This window comes from Pinus tabuliformis, chromosome 5_1 (genome assembly GCF_031772625.1).
Source record: "Pinus tabuliformis cultivar Carrire ecotype Pingquan chromosome 5_1, CPIR1, whole genome shotgun sequence".
NCBI classification, from domain to species: domain Eukaryota; kingdom Viridiplantae; phylum Streptophyta; class Pinopsida; order Pinales; family Pinaceae; genus Pinus; species Pinus tabuliformis.
Window position 1 is genome coordinate 156,625,830 of NC_142305.1, and position 24,199 is coordinate 156,650,028.

At 33.0% G+C, this 24,199-nt stretch overlaps 1 pseudogene; it reads left to right on the forward strand.

Annotated features, from left to right (window-relative positions):
* Positions 1 to 6,290: 6,290 nt before the first annotated feature.
* LOC149163904 (iron-sulfur cluster assembly SufBD family protein ABCI8, chloroplastic-like) lies at positions 6,291 to 23,822 on the forward strand (annotated as a pseudogene).
* The last annotated feature ends 377 nt before the right edge of the window (positions 23,823 to 24,199 follow it).

A 24,199-nucleotide genomic window follows, 5' to 3' on the forward strand; every position in this document is an offset into this window, starting at 1 on the left:
TTTCCTTACTAAGTTTGAAATGGCTAGCAAAAGGTGTACTAACTGGTTTTGCATTGTGCATATTAAATCTTTTCAACACCTTTCGTATGTACTCATTCTGAGACAATGTTAATTTGCGATTTTTCCTGTCTCTAGTGATTCTCATACCAAGGATTTGTTTTGCAGCTCCCAAATCCTTCATTGCAAATGAATTTGCCAATTTTCTTTTGAGTACATTTATTTCCTGCATGTTAGATCTTACAACAAGCATGTCATCCACATACAATAACAATATAATATAGCTACCATCATTTTGCTTTTTCAGATAAACATAATGATCAGAGTGACATCTAGTATAACCTTGTTCAGACATAAACTTGTCAAATTTTAGATACCACTGCCTTGGAGCCTGTTTTAAGCCATACAAGCTCTTCTTCAACCTGCACACTATTTTCTCCTTCCATTTCACATCATATCCTTGTGGCTACCGCATATATATCTCTTCCTCCAAATCCCCATGGAGAAAGGCTGTCTTTACATCTAACTGCTCAAGATGCAAATCTTCAACTACTACAAGACTTAAAATAGTTATGATTGAAGTCATTTTAACAACAGGAGAAAATATTTCATCAAAATCAATACCTTTCTTCTGTGCAAACCCCTTCACCACAATTCTAGCTTTGTACCTCTATTTTCCTCCATCTTCTTCCTTCAGCATGTAAACCCATTTATTCTTCAATGTAGTTTTTCCTGCAGGTAACCTGACTAAATCCCAAGTCTGGTTATGCATTAAGGAGTCCATCTCTTCTTCCATGGCTACCTCCCACTTCTTCCTGCTTTCAACCTGCATTGCTTCTTCATAACATTCGGGTTCACCAAAATCAGTCAACAATAAATAATATAATGAAGGAGAGTATCATTCAGGGGGTCTACTTATCCTGGTAGATCTTCTAACACCACTTTCAGATGTTTGGGGTGCCTCTTGCTGTTGTGGTGGTTGTTGTTGTTGATTATTATTATTTTCAGGCACCTTTACCTTTTCAGTGATTTCATCAAGAACTGCGTATTCCTTGTTTTCTTTTTCCTGTTTCTTTTCCTACAACCGATTCTTATACAAGACCTTTTCATTGAATATTACATCTATGCTCCTAATGATTTTGTGATTTTCGTAATCATATAAGCAATCACCAAAATCATTAACACCATATCCAATAAAGGTACATTTCTTTGACTTTGCCTCAAGCTTTGTTCTATTTTCTTTATCAATATGGACAAAGGCCTCACAACCAAAAGGCTTTAAAAAGGAGTAGTTTACCTTTTTACCTGTCCATTCTTCCTCTGGAACACCACCATCCAAGGAACTTGAAGGCCCTCTGTTTATTAGATAAACAACAGTATCTACAACATCTGCCCAAAATTGTAAAGGCAATCCTGCATGCAATCTCATGCACCTTGCACGCTCCATGATTGTTCTGTTCATCCTTTCTGATACACCATTTTCTTGTGGTGTTCTTGGAACTGTCTTCTCCCTGCGAATTCCATGTTCTGAATAGTACCTATCAAACTCTTTGCTGCAATATTCACCTCCATTGTCTGATCTAAGACACTTCAATTTCTTTCCTGTCTCAATCTCAACCAAAGCTTTCCATTTCTTGAAAGTATCAAATACATCAGATTTATTCTTAATACAATAAATCCAAGTTTTTCTAGTTGCATCATCAATAAAAGTAACATAATAACAAGAGCCACCGAGAGATGATACCTGAGCAGGTCCACATACATCTGTATGCACAAGCTCTATTTTTTCGCTCTTCTTTTCTTTCCCAACTCTGAGAAATCTAACTCTCTTATGTTTTCCATAAATGCAATTCTCACATAAATCCAAATCAACATTCTTCAAACCCGGCAACAAATTCCTTGAGTGAAGAATCTTCATCCCCTTTTCACTCATGTGTCCGAGCCTATGATGCCATAATGCTACATCTACTCCTTTGGAAGTTAAAGCATTAAAAGAGTTAGAAATACCATTGCATAAATACAATGTACCAACCTTTTCGCCTTTTGCTATTACCAGAGCTCCTTTGGTGACCTTCCAAGCTTTATCTGTGAAAGTTGTCACACAACCTTCACCACCTAGCTGCCCTGTTGCAATCAGATTTTTCTTTAGATCTGGAACATGCCTTACCTCCTTTAGTAGCCATTGGTTTCCATTCTGTTGTTTTACAAGAACCTTACCCATTCCAATAATTTTACAGGGTTTATCATCACCCAAACGAACTTGTCCAAAATCTCCTTGAACATAGTCATGAAAGTATTTCTTATCAGGTGTGGCATGGAATGAGGCCCCTGAATCTACCACCCAGGAATCAGTAATATTTTCGAAAGAAAGAATCAAAGCATCTTGTAACACCTCACCTGTCACATTTGCTTCATGATTGTTTTCTTGATGTGCATCTCCTTCTTTTCCCTTCCGAGATCTACAGTCTTTCTTTAGGTGTCCTTTCTTTCCACATTTCCAGCACACTATCCCCGATCTGGACTTGGATCTGCCTTTCCTTGATTTACTGCGATATCCTGAGCTCTTTCCTCTTTCCATTTTTCTTCCCCTAGACTCTGTACTCAAAGCATTACCCGATGTCTCACCGGAGCTTTTTCGTCGCATTTCCTCGCTAAGGATAGCACCGACAACATCATCAAACTTTAAAGTACTAGATCCAGACACAGAGTTACTAATGGCCATTACTAAACCATTCCAACTTTTTGGTAATGAGCACAAGAATAACAGAGCTCTAACTTCATCATCAAAGTTTACCCCTACAGAACATAACTGACTTGTAACAATATTAAAATCATTTAAATGGTCTGCAACAGATCCACCTTCCGACATCTTCATATTAAATAACCGTTTCATGAGAAATACCTTGTTTGAGGCCGAGGGTTTTTCATATAGTTTCGACAATGCCTCAATCAAACCCTCTATCATTGTTTCCTTCGAAATGTTGAAGGTGACTGATGCAGCGAGGCACAACCATATTGTTCCGAGTGCCTTTCTATCGAGAAGGTTCCATTCTTCATCTGTCATACCCGTCGGCATCTTTGTTTTTCTGCCCAATGGTAGGTACAGATCTTTCTGATACAGATAATCTTCCATCTGCATCTTCCACAGCAAGAAGTTTTGGCCGTTAAATTTCTCGACCCTAAACTTACCATCTTCCGCCATTGCTCCCACTCGAACCATGAACCCTTCTTTCCTGCGAGTTTATCAGCCAAATAGACCTTCGGCTTTGATACCAGTTGTTAGAAAATTATATATTACTGAGCAATGTAACACATAAAATATTGCAGAAATATAAACACAGAGAACGCACAAAACAAGAGAGACACAGATATACGTGGTTCACCCAGTTTGGGCTACGTCCACCCCGAACAACCAGTCCTTCCTTTCTATTATCCAGCAAAATGAAGAGACACAACCTACAACAAATCTACTGTAATATCCTCTGTTTTCCCTCACAGTCCCACCTCTCAGTTTCTCGCTCGCAGAATACACATCTATATCTCAGCCTCCAATACAATGCCCTCATACAAAGAGAGGGGTTGCCTTCTATGGCAAAAAACCCTAAACTAAACATAAGTTCTACCGTCAGATCATCTGCCTAATGAACGGCCCAGATTGACTAGAAATTACTATACTTTTACAAGGCAATTTTACATTTGTTTTTAGCTTCGGGGGCGCTGCCCCCGAGCCCCCGCCAGTGGATCGTTGGCCCCTGGACCCCCAGCCGAGGGGGATCGGCCCCCCCGCAGCCCCCCTACGTGGAGGGGTGTACAAACTTCTTGGGGTATACATCCGGCTGAAACAAAGACCTCTGAACAATCATGCTCCACACACAACATGATTATCTCAAATATTCCTCAAATCTTCAAGAGTTTGAAAGGGAAATTCGAATTTGGGACTTAGAGTCCAAATATGACTTTGTTGGAATCTTCAAATATGCCTACACACATCACAAAACTAATCCAACTTATATATAAGTCAATACATGTTATTTTTCTAATATTTAACCATAAATTGACTCAAAATACTAAAATATTGCGTTGGAAAATAATAATGATAAGCCCATATATGATCATGAAAATGGTCTTAGTGTAAGCTTATAATATAGTGGAATATGGTTAAAAATGTATGAAAAGATGATGAAAAATATGACATTTTGGAGACCCAACATTCCCCCCCAATTGAAGATGTTGAATGTCCTCATGCAACCTTACATTGATTCTCATGAACGAAATTCATCTCATTTTCTGTAGCAAGTTGATTTGGGACTTGAGATACTTTCAAAGATTTGCATCATTTGCAAAGGATTCTTCAATTCTTTATTTTTCTCTAGAGATTTCTAATGTGGAGGATTCTTTGAAAAATATCTAAGTTGTAGCTCTTGTGGTTGTTTCTTGTGTGGTAACCACAAGTATTGTGAGTGTTGGTTCTTGTGTAGCAACACTTTTGTTTTATTTCTATTCTTGCTACAACAAAGAATACTTGAAAATACATTCAAAATGAAGACCCATGCATATACATATCAATTTATCTTTGCTCATGATCTGAATCATTCCAAAACATATTCATCGTTTAGTAGAAGAGCAACTACAGTCAGTTGGGGGAACATGTTGGTCAACAATATATGAGGTTATGGAATATGAAATTGAAAATGCTAATAGATACCCTCCCCCCAACTAAAGGTGTTTTCTATCTTTGAAAAATGGTGAAAGAAATGTCATATGGGAAATTTTCCAAATACATGTCTTTTAGAATTCAAGGAATTATTGATTAAAGATTATAAAATTACATACCTTCACCTACATGAAAAGTCCATAGACTATGCATTTGGGGGATCTTGGTTGTTACTGTTGATCATGGAATATGAAGTGAAAGAGTATGCTATGCTTCTTCGTTTCTCTTGGTTGTATTAATAAAGAATAAAATATGAAATTGGAGCCTTTCTGCCTTCATATTACTGGAACTAGGAACCGAACCTTGATTTATTGGAACATTGTTGTAAGTTGTTGTTGATACCATAAACCATAGTCTTCACATATAACCATGATTAGTACAATTTAATCTATGTTAATAGATTTCATTGAAGTCAAACATAGAAATAATTCATTGGATTATTGACCATTAATGTTAATCATTAACCAATGGGAGAAAACTCACCAGTAATGTAAATGAGTTTCAAGGTACAGGTGTGGATTGTGACAAGTACAAATAAATGTGTTGAAGTCGAGTCACCAAAAAGATATAAAAATTAAGAGACATTGTTGTCATCAATGAGGATTTTCGTTGATGTATGCAAGCTCCAAGGCAATTAAAATAGTATATGATCATGGTCCCAAATAAAGTATTAAAGTCAATGGGACAAGATCTGTTGGAAGGTGGGCCTTAAGGAATCCCACATCAGCCAACTCAAGCATAGAACTAAAAATAATTTGAAGAACCATAATGAAATATTGAAACCAACATGAAACTGCATAATTTATTGTGAAATTTGTTTGCGAGTTGTCTGGTTTTCAACAAAGCTTGTGTCTAATTGTGCTAGTAAACTAGTTTCCACAAAAGACCTTTTTTTTCTCTCTTCTCTTTTTCTGTTATTTTTTTTAATATATATATTTTTTTCTTCTCCACCTTTTTTTATTCTATCATACTCTACTTTCAAAATGAAAATATCTGTCAAGTATAGGAATACTTCCAGCGGAACCATGTGTGTAACATGATGACAAATAAACTCATATGCAGGTTTGAAAGATATATTTTTATATATACCAATATATATATGAGAGACCAATTGCCTTGATTGGAATGATGTCAGAAAATATAATTGAAAACTGGGATCTGATGGCTGTCTTCAACCAATATTAAATGTAATCTTATCTTCTTCGGCTTCTTGTTATCATTCCATTCAAGTCTTTAGATATGTGATCCCCGTTCATAGAATCTGGTGATAGGCATGCAAGAAACTCTTCAATCTCAGGTTCTAGAAAGTTCTCTTCATCAACAGGAATCCATGATTCTTGGACATCATTTGAATCTTCTTCTTCTGGATATTGTTCTTCAATGACAACTGGAGAATCCTTTTCTTTTGGTAATACATTTCCTGATCTAAGATGAAAATCATTTAGATAAAGAGGATTTGTTTGAAGATATTGTACCTCAAAATTGTAAGTGGATTGAGTTATTTTATTGTTATGGATTGAAAACGGTTGTGTAGGTAGTTGAGTGGGAATGATTCTTTGGGGTGCTTGCATAGGTGGTAATGAGAAAGGTTGAATTGAGGTTAATTGACATTGAAAATGAGTTTGCGGTGGAGGTGAATGTCATGGATAGCATTGAGATTGAGGATAGTGAGAAAAAGACTGAGGATATGGTGGAATTATTCCATAAGGCCCTTTCCAACCTTATTGCCAAGATTGATTTTCAGGTTGGGATTGAGATGGTCAAGGTTGCCAAGGAAAGTATCTTACATTGAGATTGTTGTGTATAAGATTGAAATTGTGAACTAGGATCTTGAATCATACCGATTTGACAAGGTTTCCAAGGCCTTCTTGGAGCTACATAATAGAGATCCTTTGGTGCTTGATTTGCTCCATTATCATTTTGGTAAAATGTCATCAACTGTGGTAATGATGTACATTCCTTAGTAGCATGTTATTATGCACATATGACAAAAATTTTAATCTTATCAATTGGGCATTCAAGCAAATCATGTTTCTTTATACATTTAGGGAAAACTATAGACAACTAAACATTCTCAGTTTTTTTCTTATTTTTCATTCTTATCATATTTATTTGTTCACTTAAGTTACGAAGAATATCTGTTTTAAAACTATCAAGTAAATTTCCAAGTTCATCTCGACTTACCTACTCTAATGTTGACATACTTATTGAATCTTGAGGGGATCTACCATACTTTTCTTTTCCTCTTGATATGTGCTTACAATTAGTTCACAAATCTCTTCAAATAATAATAGAGAAACATCTCCTTTGCCCATGAGATTAAGAATATCAATCCATTCGTCTCTAATTTCTCTATGTAAGATGCTTTTTAATGTATCAAATCTTGAATTATGCAATTCTTCCCTCTTAATATTATGCATAAATCTCTTTACCAGATCCTCAAGGCTCTCATCTTCTTTTTTATTCATTTTAAGGATTTCCTCTTTAAGAACATGATGTATACAATAGTCTTCATATTGTTTCTAGAAACATGATTTTCATGTCATCCCATTACCTTATTGAGTTAGTCCCTAAACACATGAACCATTTAAGAGCTCTATACTTTAATGTAGCTGAAAGAAATTTCAATTTTTGAGCATCTAATATATAATTATAAGATCTACAAAGTATTTCAAACTCAAAAAGAAATATTTCTAGGTCTTATGACCTCATACCATGGAAGTTGGGAACTATAGACAGAGAGATGTTTCTCATTTTAACATTTATTTCGGTATCTTGAATGGGAAATCCAAAAGGATCTCCTTCATTTTCATCATTTCCATCATTTTTTTCTACCTTCTCTACCATGTTTTCCACATCAAGGAGGGAGTCTTCTTCCACCTGCAAAAGTAGGAACTTATAATGTGGATGGCAATGTGGTTCTTACTGCACCACATGATATACTGGGGATGGTAGGTGATTGTCGATTTTATTTGATTTTTATTTATTTGATTTTTATTTGATTTTACTTTATTTATTTTATTTTTTATTTTTTATTTTTTATTTTATTTATTTATTTATTTTTATTTTTATTTTTATTTTCTGTAATGAATCTACCTCTAGAATGCACTCTAAAATGAATGAAATTAAGCTTATGCAACAAAAAAGAAAGCAACTAAGAATGATATGCAATTAAACAACTAAGGCTAAGAAAAACCTCACAATGGTGATGTGCAGATTCTTACCTCTCGTCTTACCATCTCACTTTTCCAAGGCTGCATAAATTAGAAAACAATCTAAATTGAAACTAAATCCTATGTATACTTCCCCGACAACGGTGCCAAAATGTTGGGTAATTTAAATGTGCTTTAAATTACTTTACATTATGTTGTGAATTTGAGATCATAAACTTGTGAAACATACGACACAATCTATGTTAGGAGTTTAGTTTTCAAATCTAAAAAAAATAAATTGCAATGAAAGAAATTTCTACTCTATAAAAACAAATTAAATGGCATGAAATGAAATATTAATCTAGAAAATAATTGAAGAATTAATCTAGGAAAGCATTGAAAAATCAATCTAGGAAAACATGTAAACTTAATTTATGAAAGCATGGAAATCTCTTATCTATAAAAGCTTGTAAATTTAATCTAGAAAACATTTGCAATCTATTTCTATGAAAGAAAGAAACTCTAATAAAAAATAATAATGTTTTAGATTTTATTTTTATTTATTTTGTATATTTATATTTCTTAAGCGCTTGATTGCAATATGGAAAATAATGAAGTGAAAATTATAAACTTGAAATTAACGCATCTAAAACAAATAAATAAATCAAATCCTAAGTGATCATTGAAATGTAAATTATTTGTTAATTAAAAAGATCAGAGAATTGTGATGAGTTAAAAAAATAGATTGATTTAGATTCAAAATGAGAGATCTCTTTCTTAATTTGATGGACAGTTCAAATTCATTTTTCTATTGATATATTTGCTGGTAGCAACATGAAATTTGAAAATTTACATTTAAAGATCCTTTAATATCTTCAAAACTGTGCATTGTTTTGAAGAAATTTTGTTAGTGTAACTAAATTGACTCATTCTGTACAAAACCCATGTTTTATTTTTTGAATATCTATCTTATTTTAGTAAGAAAATGTGTTAGAAGTTAGATGCTCAATTTTTTTTTTAAATCTAAATCACCATCTTTGATCAAGTGTTGAAAGCTCACAATTGTAATATTAAATAAAGTGTTACTGTTGATATGCAATAAATACTAAATTAAAAGATAAGAAAACTAATATAAACAAAATATACTATGAAACTACATGAATTATGACACTACATCTTACAACAAAATAAAAATATAAAAATCTAAAATAAATAACACAAAAACTTATCAAATGTATTTTACTCCATCATAGTTTGGAATTATGCTCCAAGAGTTCCTCCCTTTGAATGGAGAAGACACTCCTATTTATACAAAAACTAGGACAACTAATTAATAAATGTAGATCCAACAATCTCTCCTAGATCCACAAATATCTCATGTGGCTACAACCATGTGTTAACATCTAGCAAGTGACATCTCTACATATCCTCTTACAAATATCTAAAATATTTGATAAAAAATATTATCATAACTTCCATGATTTTTCTCCCTCAAATTTGCTTGAATGATTATCTCAAATATTCCTCAAATCTTCAAGCGTTTGAAAAGGAAATTCGAATTTGAGACTTCGAGTCCAAATATGATTTTGTTGGAATCTTCAAATATGCCTACACACATCACAAAACTCATCCAACTTTTATATATAAGTGAATACATGTTTTTTTCTAATACTTAACCATAAATTCACTCAAAATACTAAAATAATGCTTTGGAAAATAATAATGATAAACCCATATATGATCATGAAAATGGTCTTAGTGTAAAGTTATAATATATTGGAATATGGTTAAAAATGAATGAAAATATGATGAAATAGATGACATTTTTGAGACCCAACAAGTCCCAAATGAGAAACTTTATCTAGATGATAACTATGATTCCGTCTTTTAATGGATCTAGCCATAAAATGAATCTAGATATAAAATCTGCAGTTCAATGTGAATTGAGCTAAATAAAAATTGTTAGGGATTGATAGATTCTTTCTCCATAATTTTTCTCATAACTTTGTTAGTTAATGTATTAAGAGCTAAACCCAAGCTTGATATAGATTTAATTTCAATCTCGTATTCTATTTTAGACCAAGATAACTATACACAAGTAGAACTTTGAACAGTGAACTCTAAGATTGAAGTTGGGATTGTAAGTCCCATCCTGATAGTATACATCAAGGGCTTGTAATGGTTAATCCATTTGGAATACAAATAAGACCAATATCAACTTTATCCTTGCTTTTAAATATCTCTCAAAATATAGTAAATGCTCAATTATAACACAAATAACCATACATAACCTATATATATATATATCTATATATATATATATATATATATATATATATATATATATATATATATATATATATATATGGAAGGGGAATGTTACAAGACTTTTCTAATACTAACATCAGCTTCCTCCTTTACATAATTTTTCCAGAACTAAAACACTCACACACACACTCTCCTCCATATACTTCAAGATTTTTCACTGTTACATAATTTGTCTATATATAATAAGAATAATTTTTTGAGATCAAATAAACATGGACCAAATGATTTATTCATAAAAAATACCAAGTCTACCCTAAAAGGTTTAATTTTCTCAAGAAACCACTAGAAATAGCGAATTACATGTCGTTGAGGAAATGAATTCCTCATTCCTATAATCAAGCTCTATTACATCTTTATTTCTTTGGAAACAAATCTTATAATCCTATCTTCATAAATCAAATTGAATCAAATTAAGGGAACCTAATCCCTTTAGTAAAATTGAGAAGACCTTCTAGGTACTTTTTTCTTTGAATAGATGTTCTTGCATTTATAATACATTCAATCATAGTCCATAATGTATCCACCTATTTAACATGGATACATAGCACACAATATTTCCTTGTGCTCACACTGAAGGAATTCAAACACACACACAGTATCTTCTTTGCTAAACAAGAGTCTAGAGTTTACAGTGTTTCCACTTGCTCAACCCTGCAAGCCTCTGGAACACACAATGTCTCCACCTTTTTATTTTTCTCCTTTACTTCAACCACTCTCCTCACACTAGTACAAAATGGCTAATTAGTTACTAAAAAATGACTAGAATTTTCATATAAACAACCATGTTTCGGTCGGTGACCAATAGTAGCTAATTTACAGTATCTTATAATGCGACCAACTTTTGTTTGTTTTTAGCATAGTCATTAATTGGTTGTCACAATTTCATTGTCCAATATTATATTTAGTCATAAATTTGGTTATTAATTTAGTCATTAATTTCCACAATTAATAACCAAATATACAACAAAATAAATTATTATATAATTACCCGAGAAAATCCATTAATGGCCAAAGAAATATGACCAAAACGTTGGTCATGTTATAAGATACTGTAAATTAACTACTAATAGCCATATATATGAAAAATTTAGCCATAATTTGAAACCAATTAATGACCAGAGAAATATGAATAAATTTTGGTCGTGTTATAAGATACTGTAAATTAGCGACTAATAGTTGTATATATGAAAAATTTAGTCGTTATTTGTAATCACAAATATATCATTTGCATTAGTCATTTATTTTTTTTTCCGTAGTTTCATATTCAAGATATAAATGACTAATTTATTAGTTTATACTCATTTCATTTACTTTCATTAATAATCATTATAAACAATTAATTCAGATATATGTTCATTTTATTTGTGTTTATCATTGTTGGGTCCCTATAATACTAGTAATTACCCCATTACTATTGTAGTTGCATCCCTTATTAATATTTTTGTGCCCCTATTATCCCCATATTGTTATTACTGTGCCCCATAGAATCCCTCTATTGTTATTTTTGTGGCTTTATATTATTATTGTTAGGTCGGCTGGGTTATATTGTGACTCCTTAGACTCCTATATATAGAAAGGAGGTTTTGTCATTTGAATCATCGAAGAATTGTTCATTTATGTAATGTAAAGGAGGTTTCCCCTCGAAGAGGCTGAATTATAAGGCGTTGATCTATCTTTTCTATCTTTTCTTGAGCTGGTTTCATAACATTTGGTATCGGAGCTTTGGATTCTAGGGTTTCGCTGCTCCAAACAGGTCATCGTGGCATTTTTGCTATAACTTTTGTTTTACAACATTGCAGAAGTTGCAAAAACAACCCATTTGAGAAGAAATCGCGCTGAACCTTGGGTCCGAATTTCAGGTTTTTTCGCACTATATTCGTGGAGATATGATCTGAGGAAGTTGGTCTTTTTGCAGACTCCTGAATTACATTCCAAACAGGTGACCTGGGGAAAATAGTCATAACTTTCTCTCTAGGGATCAGATTGAAATTTCATAAGAAGGTACAAAAAGAGGACGGACCATAGTTTCTTGTATGGATTTTTTTAATTCCAAAGGTTGAAACAGTGACTTGTGACACGTCGTACAAGTTCACTCTACTGAACTAGTCTATAATCAAGTCACTGTGGGAGATTTCACATAACTCTTCCTTGGAGAATCCAATTTGGGTCAGACTTGTGGCATTGAAAAGAGGACACAGAGGGCTACTGCAAATCACAAATTCAGAACTAGAAGATCAGAAAGTACAAAGATACATCAGAGGCAATATCGAGCTCCCACAAAGTGAAAAAAGGTGTGTAGATTTTCTTAAATTTTTGCTTTAGCTTGGCTTGAAAATTTATTTTGAAGGAATTCAAAGGGCATAGTAGAGCATTATTATCGGTAATTGATGCCCTGAGGAAAGAAAATGCAAACACCCAGTAAGGAACCTGAAAGCTCTAGCATGACTCATGAAGAAGAGGAAGAAATGCTACATGATATATCAAAATTACAAGAACAAGTGCAACAAATGTCACTGTCACAAAAGCTAACAGAAGCTAAGATAAATGGCATGGAAGCTAAGATGGACAACTTGAAGGTAGATTTGAACACGAATTTGATGACAGGCATGGCAGATTTGAAGACAGATTTGACAACTTTTCTACAGGAAATACTTACCAATGCTGAAAAGGTAGTAAAGGAAACTCATGATGCGAACAAAAGAAATGTTAATCATGATTTCTTAGACTCTAATGTGGGATCGAAAACCCACCATATTCCAAAAATCGATCTGAGGAAGTTTGAGGGCAAGGATCCTACAACATGGATATTACAAATGGAGCAATTTTTCGATCTCAATAATGTGCAAAACACACAAAAAGTACGTATGGCAACTTTATATTTGGAACCAAATCAGTTTGTATGGTATCAATGGCTTTTCTCTCGTAAATAATTTATCACCTGGGCAATTTTTATGGAAGAATTGATAGAATATTATGAGGATACAAAAAGCAACACTTTTTTTAGCCAATTGATAAGTCTCAAACAGAAGGGTTCAATAATGGAGCACATTGAGGAGTTCCAAAAATTGAACATAAGGGTAAAAGATATTCCAGAGGATCATAGGACTGATGTGTTCATAGGGTCTTTAAAGGATAATATCCAACATAATGTTCGCCTTTGGGAACCTGATTCATTAGAGAAGGCATTCAGGTTAGCAAGAAAAATGGAAAGCAAAATTATGGCAACCAAGAAGCATACCACTCTCAACTATAAAGATGGAAGTGTGGTTGCTCATAGTCTTCCACAACCTATAAGGTTGACACCACAACAATTGGAAGACAAAAGAGCAAAAGGGCTTTGTTATTGTTGTGATAACAAATACACTAAAGGTCATAAGTGTGCTGAGAAGAAATTATTCTACATAGATTGTGAAGAGGAAGAAGAAAAGGAGCAAGAAAGGTCAAAAGAAGAGGATATACTCCAAGAACAAAGCCTAGATAAAGAAGAAATGAATCCGACCATATCTTGTAATGCATTGGCGGGAATTACCACTCCTCAAACCATCAAGATAGAAGGACAAATCAAGAAGAAAAAGGTACTAGTGTTGATTGATTCAGGAAGTACCTGCAATTTTACTCATTGTAAGGTAGCAAAAGAATTGAATTGCTTCTTATACCCAGCACTAGAGTGTCAAGTGATGGTTGCAAATGGAGGAATAATAAATTGCTCTAGAAAGTGCCATAATATCAAGCTATCAATGGGAGAATATGTATTGACTAGCCCAATGCTTTCCATTCCAATGGGAGGTGCTGATGTTGTACTAGGAGTACAATGGCTACAATCCTTGGGTACAATAGATTTCAATTTTCAAGAACTTTTCATGAAATTTTCCATGGAAGGAAAGGAAGTTGAATTAAGGGGTATTGCAGGGAAACTGGGAAAGATAAATTAGCTCTAATGGTATGACAAAGCTTCTAAAAAAGGAACAAAGGGGTGTAATTTCACAATTATGTTCGCTAGATGTTTCCACATTGCAATCATCTATTTCGCCAGATCTCCAAAAAGTCTTGGACAATCATTCCAAGGTATTTGAGACTCCCAAAGGTCTCCCACCTATTCGTGATCATGATCATGCTATTCATTTGATTCCAGGAAGTGTTCCTCTAAACATCAGGCCGTACAGATATCCTTATGCCCAAAAGAGTGAAATTGAACGTATGGTTGCAGAAATGCTAGAGGTTGGTATAATTCAACCGAGTCAAAGTTCTTTCTCTGCTCCAGTAGTATTAGTGCACAAGATGGATGGATCATGGCACATGTGTCCAGATTATAGGGAGCTCAACAAGCTCACTATTAAAGATAAGTTTCCCATTCCTGTCATTGATGAATTACTGGATGAATTGCATGGATCAATTTACTTCACCAAGTTGGATCTTCATTCAAGATATCATCAAATCAGAATGAAGACTGAATACATTCCAAAAACAACATTTAGAACTCATGAGGGTCATTATGAATTTTTGGTCATCCCTTTTGGCCTTACCAATGCACCTTCAACATTTCAAGGTTTGATGAATTCCATTTTCAAACCATTCCTTAGAAAATTTGTGTTAGTATTTTTTGATGATATACTAATCCACAGCAAGTCTTGGAAGGATCATGTTGAACATGTTGGCAGGGTGCTACAATTATTGGAGGAGAAACAATTATATATAAAAAGATCCAAATGTTTCTTTGGAGTGCAAGAGGTGGAATATCTGGGCCATATTGTATCTCATGAAGGAGTTAAGGTAGACCCTAGCAAAATTAAAGCCATTAAGAAATGGAAAATCCCCACATCCATAAAGCATCTGCGAGGATTTCTCGGGTTGACAGGGTATTATCGCAAGTTTGTTAAGAATTATGGGAGAATAGCAACACCTCTAACAACATTATTGAAGAAAGATGCATTTTCATGGACTCCAGAAGCAACAAAGGCCTTCGAACATCTTAAAGAGGCAATGTTCCAAGCACTGGCCTTAGCTACACCGGACTTCACAAAAACCTTTATTGTGGAACGAGATGCTTCAGGAAATGGAATTGGTGCTATTTTAATGCAAGATGAAAGACCCATTGCTTTTGAAAGTCATCCAATCAAGGGAAAGTTTTTACACAAAGCTATTTATGAGAAGGAAATGTTGGCAATACTCCATGCACTTAAGAAATGGTGACCCTACCTAATGGGAAGACACTTCAAGGTAAAAACGGCTCATGATAGCCTTAAATACTTTTTAGAACAAAGATTATCCTCTGAAGAGCAACAAAAGTGGGTCACAAAGATGTTGGGTTATGACTTTGAAATCATCTACAAAAAAGGGAAGCAAAATGTGGTGGAAGATGCACTCTCAAGAAAGGATGAGGATGTGGAAGCATTGTTGTGTGCCATTTATATTATCCAACCAGATTGGATAAATGAAGCAAGGGAGGAATGGAAGAATGAAGAAGAAGTATGGGCACTTATTGGAAAGTTACAACAAGATTCTAGTACGTATGATACATTTAGCTGGCAAAATGATTCTTTATGGTAGAAAGATCGCTTATACCTCTGTAAGAATTCCCAACTAAAACAAAAGATTCTTATGGAATTGCACACTTCTCCCTTAGGAGGGCACTCAGGATTTTTAAAAACTTACCACAGGGTTAAGAAGGAATTTTTTTGGGATGGCCTTAAATCGGATATTCAAAAATTTGTGGCGGAATGTTTGGTTTTCCAACAAAATAAAGTTGAAACAATTAAGACACCGGGTCTATTACAACTTCTATCCATTCCAAGCCAACGTTGGGAGGAGGTTTCAATGGATTTTATCACAGGTTTACCCAAGTCTAAGGGAAAGAGTGTCATCATGGTGGTAGTTGACAGACTTACCAAGTATGCACACTTTTGTGCATTATCACATCCATTTAAAGCCAGTACGGTTTCTACTGCATTTATGGAAACAATTCAAAAGCTACATGGAAACCCAAAGATTATTGTATGTGACAGAGATCCCATTTTCATTGGACATTTTTGGACAAAATTATTTTCTTGTCTTGGTACTCAGTTAGCTCATAGCTCATCTTATCATCCTCAATCTGATGGGCAAACTGAGATAGTAAACAAATGTTTGGAAGGATATCTTTGTTGCTTTGTATATGATAAATAGACACAATGGGTCAAATGGTTGCCTCTGGCTGAATGGTGGTATAACACTTCCTTCCATACAGTAACAAAAATGACCCCATTTATGGCACTTTATGGATATCAGCCACCATCCATCACAACATATTTAAGAGAAAGTCCTAAGGTTCAAGCAGTGGAACATCACATCGAACATCAACAACAAGTCCTCCAACTCTTAAAGGATAACCTCGTGTTGGCATAGAATAGAATGAAACAACAGGCAGATCAACATCGCAGTGAAAGAAGTTTTGATGTAGGTGATTGGGTATTCCTACGGCTACAACCATATATGCAAATGTCCCTCGAGCAAGCTAAGAAGGATAATAAATTATCACCAAAGTATTATGGTCCATACAAGGTGTTGCAAAAGATTGGTACTATGGCATACAAATTGGAGCTTCCTGCAGCTTCTCGATTGCACCCAGTTTTCCATGTTTCATGTTTAAAGAAGGTTATAGGCGACAAGCTCCTAGTTCAAACAATATTGCCAGAACTTGACGAGGAAGGAAAAATTATATTGGAACCGGAAGCAGTCACAGAAACAAGAACTCGACAGCTACGAAATCGATCAATTTCAGAGTATCTTATCAAGTGGAAGAACTTATCCGACGAAGATTCCACATGGGAGGATGAGAATTTTATACAGAAGCATCCAGAACTACTCAAGTGTTGAGGAAAACACTTTTTTTGAAGGAGAGGGGCATGTTGGGTCCCTATAATACTAGTAATTACACCATTACTATTATAGTTGCATCCCTTATTATTATTGTTGTGCCCCTATTATCCCCATATTGTTATTACTGTGCCCCATAGAATCCCTCTATTGTTATTTTTGTGGCTTTATATTATTATTGTTAGGTCCGCTGGGTTATATTGTGACTCCTTAGACTCCTATATGTAGAAAGGAGGTTTTGTCATTTGAATCATCGAAGAATTGTTCATTTATGTAATGTAAAGGAGGTTGCCCCCTCGAAGAGGCTGAATTCTAAGGCGTTGATCTATCTTTTCTATCTTTTCTTGAGCTGGTTTCATAACAATCATTAATCAATATAAACTACTAATTTAGTAGTTTTAGATTGATTTTATGTGTTCATTATTAATCAACATAAATTAATTAGTATGATTTGGTGACTACATTCAAAAAATGTCATACAATGTGTATGACCTTTTAATATGAAAACATAAAGTTACATATGTTAATTACAATACTAAATAATATCAAGTGCATCTATAAATAATTTCAAACACATAAATTGTATTATAAAAAATGTCAAGTATTACAATATGAGTTTCCAACTTAATATTGGTTGGACTACAATTTACACATGAAATATTGTTTTATCCACTTGTATAAAATGAGAAATTAGTGACTATATGACTAAAAAGTTTGGTCACCACAACTTTTCCAAGTGAAATACTACAAAATATGAGCAATATTAAGTGACCGAACTAAAAACGACTAACATAAATCACTAATTTAGTCACGGGTTAAAATATGTGACTAGATAATAAGTAATACAACTAAAAATGACTAACATGAATGACTAATTTAGTCTAAAAACAAAATTACAACTACCTTACAAGTACTATAATAATATGAATTAGTTTTTTATGTTAGTCATCTTAATTGTGTCAACCAATCTAAACTTACAAGTGATAGGGGATTGAAAGACTATTAAAGATTGGTTGAAAGGTTATCCTTTCTTAAAAATTTATTCATCCTCACATGGTGTATAGGTAAGCCAAATTTGCATTATTTATCTCTAACAATTTGTAATTTTAAAAATAGATTTTTTAATAGATTTTTTAATTTTTTTTTTCAATGTATTTTTTAAAAATCTATTCATTGAATCTAATTGGATCTAGTTCCAATTTGAAATTAATTTGAAGAGAAATTTTATTTTTTAAGACTATAATATCAAATAAAAACTACTTTAATTTCATATTAACCGACCTAGATCCATCTTAACCCCAGATCTATCAAGCGTCGAGAGGGATCCAATCTCTCGAGGTGCAAACTTTTTTTTCTAGTGCAAAACTTGAGGAAATGTTTGCACCTCAAGAGATTGGATCCCTCTTGGCACTTGATAGTTATAGGGTTAATATGGATCTAGGTTGGTTATATAATACTATATAATATCTATATTTGTATTTGTGTCTCTTTGTTATTCCCTCTCTCTATCTCACCCCCCAAACATACACACACAGTCTCTCCCTCTCTTCCCCTTCTCTATCTATCTCTCTCTTCCCCTTCTCTCCCTCTCTATCTATATCCTTCTCTTTATTCCCTCCCGCTCTCCTCTCTCTCCATGTCTCCCTTTTCACCCCCTCTCTCTCTCCACCTTTCTCTGTCTGAACTGACATGCATGAGTTATTCATGAGTTAATACTCAGTTATCTGAAATACAATAGTTACATACATGCAAGCATTAACTAACTAAACTTTCATTAATTTAACAAACTGTTAAATTAATCTAACTGGACTTGACACAGTTAATTGAGCCAACTAATTACAAATCAATATTACAACTCATCCTTATCTCTTTAACTAATGGATAAATTCCTCAATTAATAGATAAATTGTTGCATGTCCTCACATAGACTTCAAGTTTGATTTTCCTTAACTAATTAACTCAAGATGAATTAATTAACTAATTTAGAAACTGCTGTTAATATCAAATTCGAATTTTACTTCCTATTTTTAGTCTAGGGACTGACTAAAATAGCAATCCATCCTGAACTGCTAAAAATAGAATTCTATTTTTAGCACTTCCATTTTTCATTCCGTGTTGCCCAATTGGTACTCAAACTGCTATTTTAGCACTTCTATTTTTAGCATTTCTTGTTGCCATTTTCAACAGGATCCTTAGCTAAGATGGATCCATGCCAGTTATATATATATATATATATATATATATATATATATATATATATATATATATATATATATATATATATATATATAAAGAACCAACACAGAATTTCTATGGGAATATTTTTAGTAGTCATGAGGATAGAGAGTTTAGATGTATCTCAAATTGTAACATTTTCCCTTTCAGATTCAATTAAAAAAATGTTGCAAAATTAAATTAAAATGAAATATTTTACTATGAAATATGTTATGGTTTTTTTGCATGTGCTATTGATAAGCCATGGTATTGGCCCATGGTATTGTAACAAAGTCTATTTACAAGTTAATATCCATGGTAAAGTGAGGGTGAATATCCATGGTTAACAATCTTGTCATATTGTTATAAAATATTTTGATTGTGAAATAATTTACATTTTTTGGTCATGTGGTATTGATAATCCATGGTATTGACCCATGGTATTGTAACAAAGACTATTTTTTACAAGTTAAAAATATCTATCGTAAGGTGGGGGTGAATATCCACGATTAAGAATCTTATGATATTGTTATCAAATATTTTGGTTGTGAAATAAGTTATGGTTTTTGGACATGTACTATTGAAAAAGCCATGATATTGCCCCATGGTATTGTAACAAAGCCTATTCACAAGTTAATAAAAAAATCAAAATATAACAAATCGAATTTTATTATTTTTATTAATTTAACTTTTTATTAGTAATTGAGGCCATATTTAAATGTTTACATTCATCCCAATATCATTTTTAACTTCTTCTTCTTCTTTTTAATTTAGCATCTTATGCAAAAATAAAAAATTATTATTAAAAATAAATCATTTAACCCAACTGAAATTTATATATTTTATTTTATAATATAAATATTTATTTTATTTTTTCAATTATAAATATTTATTTTATTTTTCATTTCCAATTTAGCTTTGGGATCAAATAAAATATTCATAGATTACAACATCACGTTGTAGCACTGCATTTTTCTCTTCCTTGTTGATATCTGTGTGGAAATGCTAGATGAAGGAAGACCATCAATGTGATCTATGGATTTCATGGGATTTGAACCCCATAAGGAGTTTTCATGGGAAACACCTTAGGAGAGCATAAAAAATTAGATGGAGGAAGGGCAAGGTCATTGGGCGTGGATATTTTGGCCATTTATACATGGGTATGAATTTGGACTCTGAAGAGTTCTTCCTTTTTACTAAAGATGTTTTTTTGTTATTATGGGTAAACAATTTCGAGGGTTTATATGATCAAAGCACAAATTTCATCTAGAGTTTAGGGTTTAATGATTATGATAATGCAGATCTTGATTGCAGTCAACAATTCATCAAAAGACAATGCACAAGTAAGCATTTTGCATGTCCTTATTGTATAAAGGGTTTAATGATTATAATAATGCAGATCTTGATTCGGCCAACAATTCATCAAAATATAATGGACAATTAAGCATTTTTCATGTCCTTACCCTAACGTTTCTAGGGTCAGAATGCATGAAATACTTTTTTGTGTAATGGACTCTACCATGCCCAAATTCACATGGCTCGAGTGATGCAAGAAAATTTTCTGGTAGGATGAAAATACTAGACCTTCCTCAAACTTTGTTCATGAAATTAAAATTGTTTGTAATCATGAACATAAAAGGTTCTTCGTTTCATCCTTAGATTCTGATCTCAATGCCTACAATTTTAAACCATGTTACTATATTTTAAGTTGAATATACTTAGATCCATTAAACCTTACAATTCTCCAAAGCTTAGGTTAATTTCAACTAAAAAAAGGAACCTGAATGGAAATTTCAATTTAGACTCAATACTTATAGACAATGATTAAAAATGGAAGAACCCAAATGGTTTGATAACTTTTACCGACCTATCAATTTCCAAGACCTTTTTTATTATTCTGAACCTAAACAGAGAGAGTAGAAGAAGAAGAGGAGCCTAGATGAGGTTGACCGTGACCTGCTTGATACTTTTCAAAAGTTGGGCATGCCCTCAACTAAAAGAAGAGATTGACCAATGTTATTGTAGATGTTGTTTTTTACAGTGTTTTCATTGATACCATGCATAGGTAGACTCTATAGGTAGTTGAGGTTATCTTTTGTTCGTTATAAGAGGTAATTCAAGAGTATATTGATCTAGTTAGGAAGTAGCTTGACAAGGTTGTTCCTCCTGCTGATAACCATTATGCTACATTGTATTTTTTTTTAGTGATAACTCCTATTGAATCCCCAAGCACACTTTGTCACCCATGGAAATATCCACTTATTTTAGGATGAATGAGATGGAGACTAGGTAGTTTGAGAGGAATCTTATTATTGTAGATGAGAGGAGTTTTGTGACATATATTGAAGGATACACTACACCATTTTATGACACCGATCATCTCCATACCACAATAGTGGATCTCTATTGCACCGAGGGAGAAATGATAAATTATTCCACTGTAAAAAATTGGTATGTTAGGGACGAGGAATTCATACATGGGATTTATAATTTTATTATGAAAATGGTTTTTTGTGATGGAGACAAATCAAGGATTTTGTGGACCTGAGTAGAGGCTGGTTTGATAATCACCTAGAAATACTTAAGCATTGTTTTGAAAGGCAAAGAAGTAATTGGAGAGTTCTATTCTATTGCCTTGAAAAATAAATATCAATAGGGGGGACAAAGATTATCCATTTAGGGAATAATTTCAGGAGTTGGATTGTTTCTAAAATTATATCGATAGGCAAGTCAAGGAACTATTATACAGGATTAGTGCAGGTGCAAAAAAATTATCATAATGCAAGGAATTTTTCACAGTGTTATTCGATGCTCATTGGTGACCAAGCGGCAGTAAATACTTATCGTTACATTCAAGTACGATTTGAGTTGCATTCTAAAGTCTCTAATTTCATTTATTGGTAGTCCTTATTGTGTCCTTATCTCTCTTAATTTCATTGTGGTGGGATTGGAATGGGTTAAAAAATCAAGCATATCATTGAGTAAAATAGACACCCACATGTCACTACATGTCATTGTGCATACTCTCTATTTTTGATACAATTAGGATTGAGCAGTATGATGTGTTCATAACTAAAAATCATAACAGGCATGATGAATCTAGCCTTAGCATGGAAATCGAAACCAAGAATCATAAAATATCATTAAATTTGTGACACGGAGTAAAAAACACAATAAAATATTCTATGCCAACATTATCTATTTAGTGCAAGATACTAATAATATCTCATAATTTTCAGAGGTGGTGGATGTCATGAAGATGCCCTCAAGCAATGTTACTGACTTGAAAATAAGATGGTCAATGCAACTATTTACTTTAAATAGGTTAAATTTAGGTAATTAAAACAAGTTTGAAAATCAATAGAAGCATCACCCATGTTTATTTTAAATAGGCTAAATTTAGGTAATTAAAACACATTCGAAAGTCACTAGAAACACCACCCCCACATCATTTTATTTCCATTTGTACAAGATAATATTGAATAAAATTATGAGCAATTCCATTTAAATTGACCGTACATAAAATAACAAACAAGGTTTATGCTTTTAAAAGCTATATCCATCATTAAATATAAGATATGACAAGGATGGCTCATACTTTTAAACGCTATATCCATCACCAACTATAAGATAAGAGTTAATGAGATGAGAAAACATTTGTCTTGATATAACATGTAAATGTCATATTACTTATAACTCACATATATTGTATATTATTATGGATATGTTAATTGTATAACTTCAATTTAGGTAATTTGTTACATTTAGTTGTCAAATATGTAGAAGTTACATTACACTAGCTTAAATCCACACAAAAATAAAATATCAAAAATATGGCAGGGGAATGAGTAAGCATTTTCACACTGGTTTAAAATTTCCACTTGGTTGGTGAAGAACCAATTCAATGATATTTTTGGTAGAGTATTAAGTTATTAACCGAAGATAAAATACCGTTAGTCTCTTAAATGATTGAAAAGGGATATTTAGAATGTTATATAGAAGTTACATTTCATGTAGCTATAGAAGTTACATACATGTGTTTTAGATAGAATTTACATTCTACATAACTATATCTACCCTGACATAACTATAATATTCCAACTCCATTTTTTTCACACTTTTCAACATTTTAAAAATTTGTCTATTTTAGTGTGATTAGGCAATTAAATAGTTGATATTGTTTAAGACATCTCCTATTTGCAACATTTTGAATTCTTAAGTGGGATATTGGGTAGGATTTTCTTACCACCATATATCATGTTTTAAGTAGATTGTGTTTTATAATTCACCCAAAAGACTTTAGGAGAAACCTTGAATTGCATGCTTGTTTCCATTATATATCTAATATTTGCAAACATTTCCATGTGAAGAACCCAATAGCCCATGTTGAACATGAATCAAGTAACTCAAAAATTGGGGAATATCAGTTATTCTATTTATAGAGGGGGATAGATCGAGAGAAGGCAATGAAAGTTATCATAAATGGATTTTGCCGGGTTGTATTTAATGAAATCCCACTATAATTTGCTACTAAAGTAAATCAATTGATGAATTTGAAGCTTTAAAGTAGTGTTGAATAGGTGTTGCAAGGTATCTATATAACATTGTCTATCTACATGATAATGCCATGAGATGGTGTCTCAATAACACTATTGTCTAATGACGGGTGCTAGATGTAGGTAGATTTCTCATGTCCTACAGGTAAATCATATCGTTATATTTCTATGAAATCTTGGAATGTGTTCAAAGTTTGTCTCAGATAGGGAAATATGTATGTACTCTTGAATTTATCTATGTTGTAATAAGATCAAGAATAAAGTTGTCATTGCAAATAATTGGGATCTACCATGTAGGTTTACTTTACTACATGAAATTGTTGATTTGTTAGGTCCCAACTAGTTAGGGTTGATTTTATTTTTGTTGGAATGAGATTAAGAATAAA